We start from the raw sequence: 17,167 nt of genomic DNA on the forward strand, positions 1-17,167 counted from the left end.
ATCCTGTGGATCACCACGCAGCAGGGAAATGATGATTTTAACCTGCTGAATGGAATCCCCAGAGGATCGAGGTCTCAAAGCAAAAAACTATTTACAGTTGTTTTTAAAACTCAAAAATTTGGACCTGTCACCAAAAAACAAATTAGGAGTAGGAATCTTCGGCTCTAAAACAGGAGTCTGAACAATATAATCAGAAATTCCCTGTACCCTAGCAGCAAGCTGGTCTACACGAGAAGCTAATTCCTGAACATCCATGCTAACACAAGACTCCTTAGGCACCCAGAGAAAAAGAGGGGAGAAAAGGCAAAGCAAACTACAGAAAAAAAAATGACTCAACACTAGTGTTGAGCGATACCGTCCGATACTTGAAAGTATCGGTATCGGAAAGTATCGGCCGATACCGGCAAAGTATCGGATCCAATCCGATACCGATACCCGATACCAATACAAGTCAATGGGACTCAAGTATCGGACGGTATTCCTGATGGTTCCCAGGGTCTGAAGGAGAGGAAACTCTCCTTCAGGCCCTGGGAACCATATTAATGTGTAAAAGAAAGAATTAAAATAAAAAATATTGCTATACTCACCTCTCCGACGCAGCCTGGACCTCACCGAGGGAACCGGCAGCGTTGTTTGCTTAAAATTCGCGCCTTTACTTCCTTCCGTGAAGTCCCGGCTTGTGATTGGTCGCGTGCCGCCCATGTGGCCGCGACGCGACCAATCACAGCAAGCCGTGACGTAATTTCAGGTCCTTCAGGATTTTAAAATTACGTTCCGGCTTGTGATTGGTCGCGTCGCGGTCACATGGGCGACGCGACCAATCACAAGCCGTGACGTCACGGGAGGCAGGACACGCGCGCATTTTAAAATGCGCGCGTGTCCTGCCTCCCGTGACGTCCCGGCTTGTGATTGGTCGCGTCGCCCATGTGGCCGCGACGCAACCAATCACAGCAAGCCGTGACGTAATTTCAGGTCCTTCAGGATTTTAAAATTACGTTCCGGCTTGTGATTGGTTGCGTCGCGGTCACATGGGCGACGCGACCAATCACAAGCCATGACGTCACGGGAGGCAGGACACGCGCGCATTTTAAAATGCGCGCGTGTCCTGCCTCTCGTGACGTCCCGGCTTGTGATTGGTCGCGTCGCCCATGTGACCGCGACGCGACCAATCACAGCAAGCCGTGACGTAATTTCAGGTCCTTCAGGATTTTAAAATTACGTTCCGGCTTGTGATTGGTCGCGTCGCGGTCACATGGGCGACGCGACCAATCACAAGCCGCGACGTCACGGGAGGCAGGACACGCGCGCATTTTAAAATGCGCGCGTGTCCTGCCTCCCGTGACGTCACGGCTTGTGATTGGTCGCGTCGCCCATGTGACCGCGACGCGACCAATCACAAGCCGGAACGTAATTTTAAAATCCTGAAGGACCTGAAATTACGTCACGGCTTGCTGTGATTGGTTGCGTCGCGGCCACATGGGCGACGCGACCAATCACAAGCCGGGACGTCACAGGAGGCAGGACACGCACGCATTTTAAAATGCGCGCGTGTCCTGCCTCCCGTGACGTCACGGCTTGTGATTGGTCGCGTCGCCCATGTGACCGCGACGCGACCAATCACAAGCCGGAACGTAATTTTAAAATCCTGAAGGACCTGAAATTACGTCATGGCTTGCTGTGATTGGTCGCGTCGCGGCCACATGGGCGGCACGCGACCAATCACAAGCCGGGACTTCACGGAAGGAAGTAAAGGCGCGAATTTTAAGCAAAGAACGCTGCCGGTTCCCTCGGTGAGGTCCAGGCTGCGTCGGAGAGGTGAGTATAGCAATATTTTTTATTTTAATTCTTTCTTTTACACATTTTTACATTAATGTTGTTTCGATACCGATACCCGATACCACAAAAGTATCGGATCTCGGTATCGGAATTCCGATACAGCAAATATCGGCCGATACCCGATACTTGCGGTATCGGAATGCTCAACACTAGGGTTGAGCGAAACGGGTCGTTCATTTTCAAAAGTCGCCGACTTTTGGCTAAGTCGGCGTCTCATGAAACCCGATCCGACCCCTGTGCTTGTCGGCCATGCGGTACGCGACTTTCGCGCCAAAGTCGCGTTTCAATGACGCGAAAAGCGCCATTTCTCAGCCAATGAAGGTGAACGCAGAGTGTGGGCAGCGTGATGACATAGGTCCTGGTCCCCACCATCTTAGAGAAGGGCATTGCAGTGATTGGCTTGCTGTCTGTGGCGTCACAGGGGCTATAAAGGGGCGTTCCCGCCGACCGCCATCTTACTGCTGCTGATCTGAGCTTAGGGAGAGGTTGCTGCCGCTTCGTTAGAAGCAGGGATAGCGTTAGGCAGGGTCCACTAACCACCAAACCGCTTGTGCTGTAGCGATTTCCACTGTCCAACACCACCTTCGGTGTGCAGGGACAGTGGAAGCTACATTTTTTTTTTTTTTTTCCTCAGCGCTGTAGCTCATTGGGCTGCCCTAGAAGGCTCCGTGATAGCTGTATTGCTGTGTGTACGCCACTGTGGAAACCAACTGCTTTTTTCAAAGCACATATCCTCTTGTTCCTTCCTTTCTGCACAGCTATCTTTTTTGTTTGTCCACACTTTTTATTTAATTTGTGCATCAGTCCACTCCTATTGCTGCCTGCCATACCTGGCTTAGATTACTGCAGGGAGATAGTAATTGTAGGATAGTCCCTGTTTTTTTTTTTTTTTTTTTGTGGGAGATTAAGATTGGCATTTCTGCTAGAGTGCCATCCCTGTGTGTGCCATCTCTCACTGAGTGGGCCATAGAAAGCCTATTTATTTTTTTCCTTGATTTGTGTTCTAAAATCTACCTCAACACAAAAACACTACATCAATCAGTGGGAGAAAAATATTGGCCTCAGTCAGGGCTTGTGTGCCACTCCTGTGTGTGCCATCTCTCATTCAGTGGGCCATAGAAAGCCTATTTATTTTATTTTTTTTTTATTATTATTTGTTTTCTAAAGTCTCCCTGAAAAAAAAAAAATACATAAAAAAACAGTGGGAGAGTAATATTGCCCTTTCAGCTTGTGTGCCAGTCTTGACTCCTGGGTGTGCCACCTCTCTCTGTCAAATTGTGGGCCATAGAAAGCCTATTTATTTTTTTCCTTGATTTGTGTTCTAAAATCTACCTCAACACAAAAACACTACATCAATCAGTGGGAGAAAAATATTGGCCTCAGTCGTGGCTTGTGTGCCACTCCTGTGTGTGCCATCTCTCATTCAGTGGGCCATAGAAAGCCTTTTTTTTTTATTATTATTATTATTTGGTTTCTAAAGTCTCCCTGAAAAAAAAAAAAAATACATAAAAAAACAGTGGGAGAGTAATATTGCCCTTTCAGCTTGTGTGCCAGTCTTGACTCCTGGGTGTGCCACCTCTCTCTCTCTAATTGTGGGCCATAGAAAGCCTATTTATTTTTTTCCTTGATTTGTGTTCTAAAATCTACCTCAACACAAAAACACTACATCAATCAGTGGGAGAAAAATATTGGCCTCAGTCAGGGCTTGTGTGCCACTCCTGTGTGTGCCATCTCTCATTCAGTGGGCCATAGAAAGCTTTTTTTTTTTTTTTTTTTTTATTAGTATTTGGTTTCTAAATTGTCCCTGAAAAAAACATTTTATCTTATTTGGTTTCTAAAGTCTCCCTGAGAAAAAAAAAAAAAAAATTAGGTGGGAGATTAATATTGACATTAGTGCTTGAGTGACAGTCCTGCGTGTGTGTCATCTCTGTGATTTGGTGCCACAGAAAACAGAGTGTGTAACATTGTGCCTGATTTTCCTTGTGGTCTCACCAACCTGTTAAGGGATATAGAAATCATACTGAAGTTATAGCTCACCGTGTAAGTTGTTTGACAGCAACAAATAAAGTTACTTTGGTTAAGTTTTTAAAACAATGAGGAAGTCTGGTGCAAGAGGTCGTGGCCGTGGGCGTTCATTGTCAGCTGGTAATGATGGTAGTGGTAGTGGAGCATCAGGTGGTCGTGGGGATCAAAATATTCCACCTAAGTCTGGAGCTGTGGAGCCAGTTTCGTCGTCTGGCTACACAAGGCCTCGATCGCTCTCTTTTCTGGGAGTAGGAAAACCGCTTTTAAAGCCGGAGCAGCAACAGCAAGTTTTGGCTTACATTGCAGACTCAGCCTCTAGCTCTTTTGCCTCCTCTTCTGAAACTGGTAAATGTAAAAGCAGCGCGTCGCTTGTGGATGTTCACGGTCAGGGACAAGTCGCTTCCTTGTCCTCCTCAGCAAAAACTACAACAAGAGAGAAGGATGCAGCAGGCGACACAACGAGTCACTCCATGGAGCTCTTTACACATACCGTCCCTGGCTTAGAAAGTGAAACACTTAACAGGCCATGCCCATTACAAGTAGATTCTGACATGGAGTGCACTGATGCACAGCCACAGCCAGAGTACTATGCTGCTCCTTTGACTCAGACCACCACATTGCCCTCTCAGGGTACTGATCCACAATCAGACCCTGATGAGACTATGTTGCCCCGCCACGAACGCTATACCACCGACCGACACAGTGACACAGACGAAGTTGCACACGAGCTCGAAGAGGAGGTAATAGATGACCCGGTTGTTGACCCCGATTGGCAGCCATTGGGGGAACAGGGTGCAGGCGGCAGTAGTTCAGAAGCGGAGGTGGAGGAGGGGCCGCAGCAGGCATCAACATCAAAAAACAGGTTCCATCTGCCGGGCCCCTATCTGGCCCAAAACGCGTGTCAAAGCCAAAACCTGTTGGAGCACAGCGTGGCCATCCGGTTAAAGCTCAGTCTGCAATCCCTGAAAAGGGATCCGATGCTAGGAAGAGTGCAGTCTGGCATTTTTTTAAACAACATCCAATTGATCAGCGCAAAGTCATCTGTCAAAAATGTTCAACTAGCTTAAGCAGAGGTCAGAATCTGAAAAGTCTCAATACTAGTTGCATGCATAGACACTTAACCACCATGCATTTTCAAGCCTGGACTAACTACCAAACGTCCCTTAAGGTTGTAGCACCCTCGGCCAATGAAGCTAGTCAGCAACGCAACATCCCTTCCGTCACTGTAAGGCCACCATTTTCCGCACCACCGGCAGTATCTGTGCAGGTTTCTTTGACAGCCAAAAGCAGTCAGGGTCAGGGAATCACCAGTTTTGTAGGAGGAAATATTGCATCTAGGGCACCGGCGGAAACAATACCGTCTCCAACCGTCTCTCAGTCTGCCATGTCCACCGGCACACCCGCAAGTTCCACGATCTCCATCTCTCCAGTTCAGCTCACACTACATGAGACTCTGGTTAGAAAAAGGAAGTACTTATCCTCGCATCCGCGTACACAGGGTTTTAACGCCCACATAGCTAGACTAATCTCATTAGAGATGATGCCCTACCGGTTAGTTGAAAGCGAAGCTTTCAAAGCCCTGATGGAGTACGCTGAACCACGATACGAGCTACCCAGTCGACACTTTTTTTCCAGAAAAGCCATCCCAGCCCTGCACCAGCATGTTAAACAGCGCATCGTCCATGCACTCAGGCAATCTGTGAGTACAAAGGTGCACCTGACTACAGATGCATGGACCAGTAGGCATGGCCAGGGACGTTATGTGTCCATCACGGCACACTGGGTGAATGTGGTGGATGCTGGGTCCACAGGGGACATCAATTTAGGGACAGTTGTGCCTAGCCCACGGTCTAGGAAACAGTTGGCTGTAGGCGTTCGCACCCCCTCCTCCTCCTCCTCCTCATCCTCCTGCAGAAGCTACAGCTCTTCCACAGACCGCAGTAGGCCAACCACTCCATCGGCAGATGACACTGTTGCACACCAGTTGTCCCATTGTGGGCCAGCTACTGGCAAGCGTCAGCAGGCTGTATTGGCTATGAAGTGTTTGGGCGACAACAGACACACCGCGGAAGTTCTGTCCGAGTTCTTGCAACAAGAAACGCAGTCGTGGCTGGGCACAGTAGATCTTGAGGCAGGCAAGGTAGTGAGTGATAACGGAAGGAATTTCATGGCTGCCATCTCCCTTTCCCAACTGAAACACATTCCTTGCCTGGCTCACACCTTAAACCTGGTGGTGCAGTGCTTATTGAAAACTTATCCTGGGTTCTCCGACCTGCTCCTCAAAGTGCGTGGACTTTGCTCACATATCCGACGTTCGCCTGTACACGCCAGCCGTATGCAGACCTATCAGCGGTCTTTGAACCTTCCCCAGCATCGCCTAATCATAGACGTTGCAACAAGGTGGAACTCAACACTGCACATGCTTCAGAGACTGTGCCAACAGAGGCGGGCTGTTATGTTTTTGTGGGAGGATACACATACACGGGCAGGCAGTAGGATGGCAGACATGGAGTTGTCAGGTGTGCAGTGGTCCAAGATACAAGACATGTGTCAAGTCCTTCAGTGTTTTGAGGAATGCACACGGCTGGTTAGTGCAGACAACGCCGTAATAAGCATGAGCATCCCCCTAATGCGTCTGCTGATGCAAAGTTTGACGCACATAAAGGAGCAGGCGTCTGCACCAGAGGAAGAGGAAAGCCTTGATGACAGTCAGCCATTGTCTGGTCAGGGCAGTGTACAGGACGAGGTAGCGGGCGAAGAGGAGGTGGAGGACGAGGAGGATGATGGGGATGAGTATATTTTTAATGCGGAACCTTTCCCGTGGGCACTGGAAATTGGTTGCGTGGCAAGGCCGGGTTCTGGTTTTTTGAGGGACATAAGTGACGTAGATTTGCCTGAAACTGCCCCTCAACCAATCACAACCGGAGATTTGACAACTGGAACTTTGGCCCACATGGCGGATTATGCCTTACGTATCCTAAAAAGGGACACACGCATTACGAAAATGATGAACGATGACGAATACTGGTTGGCCTGCCTCCTTGATCCACGCTATAAAGGCAAATTGCAAAATATTATGCCACATGAGAACTTGGAACTAATATTAGCAACCAAACAATCAACTCTTGTTGACCGTTTGCTTCAGGCATTCCCAGCACACAGCGCACGTGATCGTTCTCACACGAGCTCCAGGGGGCAGCAGACTAGGAGTGTTAGGGGTGCACACATCAGAAGTGGCGTTGGACAGAGGGGTTTTCTGACCAGGTTGTGGAGTGATTTTGCTATGACCGCAGACAGGACAGGTACTGCTGCATCAATTGAAAGTGACAGGAGACAACATTTGTCCAGTATGGTTACTAACTATTTTTCATCCCTTATCGATGTTCTCCCTCAACCGTCATTCCCATTTGATTACTGGGCATCAAAATTAGACACCTGGCCAGAATTGGCAGAATATGCATTGCAGGAGCTTGCTTGCCCGGCAGCAAGTGTCCTATCAGAAAGAGTATTCAGTGCTGCAGGATCAATATTAACCGAAAAAAGGACTCGTCTGGCTACCGAAAATGTTGATGATCTAACATTCATTAAAATGAACCACAACTGGATTTCGAAATCTTTTGCCCCACCTTGCCCGGCCGACACCTAGCTTTCCTATGAAAAGCTCTTGCCTGTGGACTACTGTGAATTACTTTTCTAATGTATAATTTGCTGAAGCTGATTGTCCAGCATACGACATGTTTACACCTCCCTAAATGGCCAAACTCCCCACACGGGGCCGTGGTATCGCAACTTGGCGCAAGCACCCGTGAGACTGCTGTTTGTCTGAAGAGGTGGGTGTACTCGCTTTTGGTCGACGGCATTGCTACTGGGTCCCTCATAGTACAATAAAGTGTCTCTGGCGGTGGTGGTGCGCACCCAACGTCAGACACACTGTTGTAACATGAGGGGCCCTGGGCCTGTACCGCCGGCCACAAGAGAGTTCACCCACCCCCAGGTCAAACATTGCTCTACCACTTCCACAGTTATCTCTCACACTTCCACCAATGTTTAGTCTATGCGCTGACATCCTTCCATACCTGCCACTGACAATACCATTGTGTTGACATGTATGATGGTACTTAACATAGTCAGGGGCAGTGTCCTCTATTTACCACAGTAAATACTTTGCGCTAAATTCGTAGGTCTGAAACAACGCAGAGGATCCCACCCCTGAACCTAATGATTGCACCCTTTAGTGTTTTTGTTTTGTTTTAATGCGAGACATTCACATTTATTTGTTGTTTTGGACTACTAACTGGCAGACACTCATTACAATCGGCCTCCGTTGACCAGACCACTGCTGCCCGTGTACCCCTGGAACCAATTATAAAGTGCCTACAGCCAGCCCATTTTATTATGTTAGGCCTTGGAAGCCTGTCTGCGCTCCCTCCTTCCACTAGGCCTCCACTCACCTGACCACTGCTGCCCGTGTACCCCTGGAACCAATTATAAAGTGCCTACAGCCAGCCCAATTTAATTATGTTAGGCCTTCGAAGCCTGTCTGCGGTCCCTCCTTCCACTAGGCCTCCACTCACCTGACCACTGCTGCCCGTGTACCCCTGGAAACAATTATAAAGTGCCTACAGCCAGCCCAATTTAATTATGTTAGGCCTTCGAAGCCTGTCTGCGGTCCCTACTTCCACTAGGCCTCCACTCACCTGACCACTGCTGCCCGTGTACCCCTGGAACCAATTATAAAGTGCCTACAGCCAGCCCATTTTATTATGTTAGGCCTTCGAAGCCTGTCTGTGCTCCCTCCTTCCACTAGGCCTCCACTCACCTGACCACTGCTGCCCGTGTACCCCTGGAACCAATTATAAAGTGCCTACAGCCAGCCCAATTTAATTATGTTAGGCCTTCGAAGCCTGTCTGCGGTCCCTCCTTCCACTAGGCCTCCACTCACGTGACCACTGCTGCCCGTGTACCCCTGGAAACAATTATAAAGTGCCTACAGCCAGCCCAATTTAATTATGTTAGGCCTTCGAAGCCTGTCTGCGGTCCCTCCTTCCACTAGGCCTCCACTCACCTGACCACTGCTGCCCGTGTACCCCTGGAACCAATTATAAAGTGCCTACAGCCAGCCCAATTTAATTATGTTAGGCCTTCGAAGCCTGTCTGCGGTCCCTACTTCCACTAGGCCTCCACTCCACTCACCTGACCACTGCTGCCCGTGTACCCCTGGAACCAATTATAAAGTGCCTACAGCCAGCCCATTTTATTATGTTAGGCCTTCGAAGCCTGTCTGTGCTCCCTCCTTCCACTAGGCCTCCACTCACCTGACCACTGCTGCCCGTGTACCCCTGGAACCAATTATAAAGTGCCTACAGCCAGCCCAATTTAATTATGTTAGGCCTTCGAAGCCTGTCTGCGGTCCCTCCTTCCACTAGGCCTCCACTCACGTGACCACTGCTGCCCGTGTACCCCTGGAAACAATTATAAAGTGCCTACAGCCAGCCCAATTTAATTATGTTAGGCCTTCGAAGCCTGTCTGCGGTCCCTCCTTCCACTAGGCCTCCACTCGCCTGACCACTGCTGCCCGTGTACCCCTGGAACCAATTATAAAGTGCCTACAGCCAGCCCAATTTAATTATGTTAGGCCTTCGAAGCCTGTCTGCGCTCCCTCCTTCCACTAGGCCTCCACTCACCTGACCACTGCTGCCCGTGTACCCCTGGAACCAATTATAAAGTGCCTACAACCAGCCCAATTTAATTATGTTAGGCCTTCGAAGCCTGTCTGCGCTCCCTCCTTCCACTAGGCCTCCACTCACCTGACCCCTGCTGCCCGTGTACCCCTGGAACCAATAATAAAGTGCCTACCGCCAGCCCATTTTATTATGTTAGGCCTTCGAAGCCTGTCTGCGCTCCCTCCTTCCACTAGGCCTCCACTCACCTGACCACTGCTGCCCGTGTACCCCTGGAACCTATTTTACAGTGCATAGAGCCGATTTTTTTATTTTACTCAATATTAATAAAGCCAGGATGGACTACGATGTACCACGCTATGAGCTACCCAGTTGACTAGTCTTTTGCGAGAAAAGCCATCCCACCCCTCCACCAGCATGTTAAAGACCGCATTGTCCTTGCATTCTGTCAATCTGTGAGTCCAAAGGTACACCTGACAACAGACACATGGACCTGTAGGCATGGCCACGGAAGGTTACGTGTCCTTTGTGGCTCAATGGGTTAATGTATTGGATGCATGGTCCACATAGGGGACAGCCTGCTAAGTCTGTCTGCAGTCCCTAATTCAAGTTGTCCTCAACTGAATAAAGCTGAGCTTCCACCTTCTGTTCCAAATTACGATTTTTAAAAATGAAATTGGCTGTTCCGGCCTACTAAAGGTGTCTGCCCCTGCCTGGTGTTGTCCTCAACTGAAGAAAGCTGAGCTTCAACCTTCTGCCTCCTATTAACTGCTGTTTTTTTTTAAAAATTGGCTGTTCCGGCCTAATAACGGTGTCTGCCCCTCCCTGTTGTTGTCCTCAACTGAATAAAGCTGAGCTTCTACCTTCTGCCTCCTCCACTGACAACAATGCTGCCTGTGTATCCATGTAACCGATGTAAAAGTGCCATGAGCAGACATTTTAACATTAAAAACAAAAACACATACAACCAAAAACTGGTACAGTACAAAAATTGGCCACCAGCTACAAAAACTTTCTCCTGCAAGTAGTTAACTGAAAGGTTTTTTTCCATTGAAAACACAGATATGGCATCCACCGAGTGTTGTCCTGTCGCGTCTTCTTTATATTATTGCCAAGAAGCTGCAACTGAATAAAGCTGAGCTTCAACCTTCTGCCTCTTATTAACTGCTGTTTTTTTAAAAAATTGGCTGTTCCGGCCTACTAACGGTGTCTGCCCCTCCCTGTTGTTGTCCTCAACTGAATAAAGCTGAGCTTCTACCTTCTGCCTCCTCCACTGACCACCAAGCTGCCTGTGTATCCATGTAACCGATGTAAAACTGCCATGAGCAGACATTTTAACATTAAAAACAAAAACACATATAACCAAAAACTGGTACAGTACAAAAATTGGCCACCAGCTACAAAAACTTTCTCCTGCAAGTAGTTAACTGAAAGGTTTTTTTCCATTGAAAACACAGATATGGCATCCACCGAGTGTTGTCCTGTCGCGTCTTCTTTATATTATTGCCAAGAAGCTGCAACTGAATAAAGCTGTGCTTCAACCTTCTGTTCCAAATTACAATTTTTAAAAATGAAATTGGCTGTTCCGGCCTACTAAAGGTGTCTGCCCCTGCCTGGTGTTGTCCTCAACTGAATAAAGCTGAGCTTCAACCTTCTGTTCCAAATTACGATTTTTAAAAATGAAATTGGCTGTTCCGGCCTACTAAAGGTGTCTGCCCCTACCTGGTGTTGTCCTCAACTGAATAAAGCTGAGCTTCTACCTTCTGCCTCCTCCACTGACCACCAAGCTGCCTGTGTATCCATGTAACCGATGTAAAACTGCCATGAGCCTATTGTTTTTTATTTTAGGCCTTTGATAGCCTGTCTGCGGTCCCTACTTTAAATACTCCTCCACTGACAACCAAGCTGCCTGTGTATCCATGTAACCGATGTAAAACTGCCATGAGCAGAAATTTTAACATTAAAAACAAAAACACATACAACAAAAAACTGGTACAGTAAAAAAATTGGCCACCAGCTACAAAAACTTTCTCCTGCAAGTAGTTAACTGAAAGGTTTTTTTCCATTGAAAACACAGATATGGCATCCACCGAGTGTTGTCCTGTCGCGTCTTCTTTATGTTATTGCCTAGAAGCTGCAACTGAATAAAGCTGTGCTTCAACCTTCTGTTCCAAATTACGATTTTTAAAAATGAAATTGGCTGTTCCGGCCTACTAAAGGTGTCTGCCCCTGCCTGGTGTTGTCCTCAACTGAATAAAGCTGAGCTTCAACCTTCTGTTCCAAATTACGATTTTTAAAAATGAAATTGGCTGTTCCGGCCTACTAAAGGTGTCTGCCCCTGCCTGGTGTTGTCCTCAACTGAATAAAGCTGAGCTTCAACCTTCTGTTCCAAATTACGATTTTTAAAAATGAAATTGGCTGTTCCGGCCTACTAAAGGTGTCTGCCCCTCCCTGGTGTTGTCCTCAACTGAATACAGCTGTGCTTCAACCTTCTGCCTCTCATTAAGTGCTGTGTTTTTAAAAATTGGTGGTTAGGGCCTACTAACGGTTTCTGCCCCTCCCTGGTGTTGTCCTCAACTGAATACAGCTGTGCTTCAACCTTCTGCCTCTCATTAAGTGTTTTTAAAAAAAACAAAATTGGTGTTTGGGGCCTAAGAACGGTTTCTGCCCCTCCCTGGTGTTGTCCTCAACTGAATACAGCTGTGCTTCAACCTTCTGCCTCTCATTAAGTGCTGTGTTTTTAAAAATTGGTGGTTAGGGCCTACTAACGGTTTCTGCCCCTCCCTGGTGTTGTCCTCAACTGAATACAGCTGTGCTTCAACCTTCTGCCTCTCATTAAGTGTTTTTAAAAAAAACAAAATTGGTGTTTGGGGCCTAAGAACGGTTTCTGCCCCTCCCTGGTGTTGTCCTCAACTGAATACAGCTGTGCTTCAACCTTCTGCCTCTCATTAAGTGCTGTGTTTTTAAAAATTGGTGGTTAGGGCCTACTAACGGTTTCTGCCCCTCCCTGGTGTTGTACTCAACTGAATACAGCTGTGCTTCAACCTTCTGCCTCTCATTAAGTGTTTTTTAAAAAAACAAAATTGGTGTTTGGGGCCTAAGAACGGTTTCTGCCCCTCCCTGGTGTTGTCCTCAACTGAATACAGCTGTGCTTCAACCTTCTGCCTCTCATTAAGTGCTGTGTTTTTAAAAATTGGTGGTTAGGGCCTACTAACGGTTTCTGCCCCTCCCTGGTGTTGTACTCAACTGAATACAGCTGTGCTTCAACCTTCTGCCTCTCATTAAGTGTTTTTTAAAAAAACAAAATTGGTGTTTGGGGCCTAAGAACGGTTTCTGCCCCTCCCTGGTGTTGTCCTCAACTGAATACAGCTGTGCTTCAACCTTCTGCCTCTCATTAAGTGTTTTTTAAAAAAACAAAATTGGTGTTTGGGGCCTACTAACGGTTTCTGCCCCTCCCTGGTGTTGTCCTCAACTGAATACAGCTGAGCTTCAACCTTCTGGCTCTCATTAAGTGTTTTTTAAAAAACAAAATTGGTGTTTAGGGCCTAATAACGGTGTCTGCCCCTGCCTGGTGTTGCCCTCAACTGTATAAAGCTTAGCTTCAGTCTTTAGGCTTTTGGCCCATAGTAGCAGATATTAAACTGCATTTGGCCTACTAGTGTGGTTGGGCCCTTAAAACAGTGTCTGCTGCTCCTGGGTTTGCTACTCCACTGAACAAAGCAATGCCGCCTGTTTAGTCCTGTTACCAATTTTGAACTGCATTTAGCCTACTTTATTCTTTGGCCCTATATCTGTTTCCTCCTCATCCTGCCCATTGCCCAGCCACTGCTAGATGAGTCTGCTGGTACATTGACCCAGACCACTACATTCCCCTTGCACTCTACACAGCCAGAATCTGACCCTGCTGAAAGTAAGGTTCCCCTTCCCGCATGTTAAACCACCTTACACAGGGACAAAGAGGAAGGTGCAGATGAAAGTGCAGGTTCCTTCATCAGGTGGGGGGGCATACTCGTTGGCGACGTCACTGGCACAGGGCCCCTCAGAGTACGCAAAAGTGTCGCTGCTGGTGGGAGGCGCCCCCGCCATGCAAACACACCGCCGTACTTTGTGGGGCCCTGTGCCAGTGCCAATGCGAACGAGTGGGCCCCCCCTGCTTGCTCAGGATCACAGCACTTGCAACGTTGAAATACTTACCTCTCCCTGCTCCACCGCCGTGACGTAGTCCACGTTTCCTGGGCCCACTAAAGGCTTGAACCAGCCCTACCCCCCACAACTTTAGCCAAATGACCCCCAATTTCCTATGCCCAACTATTATTATAAAGTTAATTAAGATTGACAAGCTTGAGAAACAAGAATGGATGTTTTTGGCATTAAAATGGGCACTCTAGGTGTTTTCCTGGCCTCCACTCACTGCCGACTATGCTTCCCCTTTGACTTGCATTGGGTTTCGTGTTTCGGTCGATCCCGACTTTTAGCGATAATCGGCCGACTGCACTCGACTCGACTCTGGACAAAATCGGGTTTCCCAAAACCCAACTCGATCTTAAAAAAATGAAAGTCGCTCAACCCTACTCAACACTACTCAACACCTTTCTTCCCTTCTTCTGAGATGCATTTAACTCATAGTTGGCCAGTTGTACTGTTATGATCCGGTGACTTTGGAGCCGCATGAACTTTCTTTGGAGTAGGTGGAAACTGTACTGACCGCAAAACCTGAACTAACACCGCTACTAGAAGTAGCCGTGGGGTATGCCTAACAAACCCTAGACACCTCGACACAGCTGGAGGACTAAATACCCCTATAGATGGAAATAGGAATACTACCTTGCCTCAGAGCAGAACCCCAAAGGATAGGCAGCCCCCCACGAATATTGACTGTGAGTAGGAGAGGAAAGACACACGCAGGCAGAAAACAGGATTCAGCAAAAGAGGCCACTCTAGCTAAATAGGGAAAGATAGGACAGAATACTAAGCGGTCAGTATTAAAACCCTTCCAAAAATATCCACAGCAGAAAATACAAAAAGTTCCACAATCTAACTAAAGACATGGAATGTATATCTGCCACTCCAGAGAATCCAACAAGACTGAGAAAATACTGACACAATCTAAGCTGGACAAAAAACAATGAATAGCACAGAATTATTAAGCACCCAGCATGTGTGCCCCAGAAACAAAACCAGACACTTATCTTTGCTGATTTGGCAGAAGGCAGAAGGAACCAAACCAGGACCAAAACCTCCCAACAACCATGGACAACTGGCAAGGACTAATGAATCCTGCACACCTAAATACCCCAGTCAGAACTGCAATCAGCAGATACACCTGACCAGGACTGCAACCCAGGGACAACTGCATTACCACCTACAACCACCGGAGGGAACCCAAAAGCAGAATTCACAACACTCCCCTTTCTGTGCAGCCTGAGAGGCATGGTTGGAACAATGATGCCTTCTCCCTGTAGGGATGGGCGGGGATGCGCCACATACTGCGCAAGTCTCCCTATACAATGGATTCTGTTGAGAGCAGACTGCACATGTCCAATATCTCCCGCCCCCGTATAGGGGAGGCGCTGATGGCTTAACACCTTTCCCCATCTTATACACATAAAAAGCACTTCCTAGTTTGTTCAAATATCTTTGCGTACCCCCTAAATGATGTAAGTTTGCTGCTACTTTATACCAGGTATTAGCATTCAGCAATTTAACATCAACTAACTTCCCGTATTCTCCTTTCTCAATACGTCATGCCATTCTGCAGTCTGAAGTCTGCCATTCTTATGAATCTCACATACTTTATACCTTCTAAAATTCTTCACACACTTAACACCTTCCTGTTCTGCCACTATCTGGGGGGGGGGGGGGCTGTTTTCTCTTCAGGAAGTAAAAGACCCTCCTGTTGCTTGGCCACCTTATTCCCCATGGCAAAAACAAAATTGAAAAACAAACAAAAAGGAAAAAAAAACAACAGTAAAAACTTCAAAAAGATTGGTATATAAACAAAAAAAGAAAAGAAAAAACTGCAAAAGTTGGTATGAAAAAGTTGGTATAAAAAAGAAAAAAGAAAAACTTCAAAAAAAGTTGGCACAAAAAGACAAACTTAAAATTTTGATACAGAAAGAAAAACTGCATAAATTAAAACGACAGAAGGAAAAACTTCAAAGAGCAAAAGTTAAAACACCTTTTTTTAACACTTTGTGCTCAAACGCAGTCAGACACACACACTTCCCCTTTCTTATGCTGCTGTATCCAAAGTCACTAGACTCACGTATCTAAAAACAAGTAGCTCACAGCAATAATGATCGATACCACTGAGTTTTACTTCCTCAAAAATTGCTACACTGTATCTAGAAGTTATCTCAGAATGCAGAAACAGAAAACAGCAAAAACAGATGTGACAGTGTGATTTACAATGGATATATCTTTGCTAACAACAAAAGAAGTGCAGCAAGAAGAGAAAAAACTTTCCTTTGAAACTTTATAATCAAGGCCACAGCATATTACATTACAAACATCAATAGACGTCTGGGAGAAATCGATGCCCTCTTTATTATTCTGTGACACGTGCAGGTTGCTCTGGGAACAGATTACTGCCAATCGCACTGGGCACACCTATGCCCGGGCCGCCTGACAACAAATGGGGATCCTACCGCCCCGGTCTGGTCGTCCTAACTGGCTAGTCGGCGCTACGGGAACCTGCGGTAGCCCTCTAGGTTATCACTACCCGAGCCTGGATGCTGGGACTGCCTGCCCCTCCTATGCATGGGAATCCTGCAATAACTTAACGAGCGATTTGACCTCCTGCCATCTGTTACCCAGCAACCACAAACAAAAACAGTCACCGTTCCAACTGTCTCCTGGATCTACACAAACATGGTGTAACACATACACGGCACACAGCAGACACCTTGACTTATAGCCCAGGGTTTGGATATGAGCTTGGACTTTTTACACCACCTGGGATTGCGGTGGTGACCACACCTGACCAGCAAGAGGTATAGACCCGGACTGGGCACAGGGGACTTTCAGGTAAGATGATAACATTTTCTTACCTAACTTATGGAGCTGCACAGTCTCCATCCTGTGAGCCAAGGCTGTGGTCAACACCTCCGTCTCTCCGGTCAGCAGGGTCCCCTTGCGTTTTTGTCCATTGCCCCGCATGCAGGCACCAGATGTTATGGAAATTTGGTTTGGATAAATCTATCCCTGTGTGTGCTGCGGCCATTCCCAATTAGACTGAGTATTTTGAGCGCTGAAGAATGACACTGTGCACCATTGTAACAATAGAATCCCACCAATAATGACAGTTTATTGTACATACATGGTTTTATAATTGCATATAGAAAGGAGGTGGTTAGGGGTGGTTAGTTGATTACCATATTGTCAAGCTCCTCTGTTATTGGTTTTCTAAATATATATAGAATATTGTGATTAATGCACATATGAATGCTGATTAAGCAACTAAAATGTAGCTGTCTGCATCTAGGACAAAGTTGAGACATCTGATCATCACTTAGTACATCTGCTGCTGTTCCGCTTTTGGCTGGAAATCCCCAAACAGTCTGTCTGGCTTATGTCAGTTTATATCAGCCATTTTAAGCAATTGATTATAATGTATATATTAGCTG

The 17,167-nt window shown here is 47.0% G+C and overlaps 1 protein-coding gene across 1 annotated transcript in view; it reads right to left on the minus strand.

Annotated features, from left to right (window-relative positions):
• The window catches only part of LOC143804742 (acyl-coenzyme A amino acid N-acyltransferase 1-like), a 509,727-nt gene that overhangs the window by 172,773 nt on the left and 319,787 nt on the right, over positions 1-17,167 (minus strand). The gene's annotated exons all lie outside the window — the stretch shown is intronic.

Source organism: Ranitomeya variabilis, chromosome 1, assembly GCF_051348905.1.
Source record: "Ranitomeya variabilis isolate aRanVar5 chromosome 1, aRanVar5.hap1, whole genome shotgun sequence".
Classification (NCBI taxonomy): Eukaryota; Metazoa; Chordata; class Amphibia; order Anura; family Dendrobatidae; genus Ranitomeya; species Ranitomeya variabilis.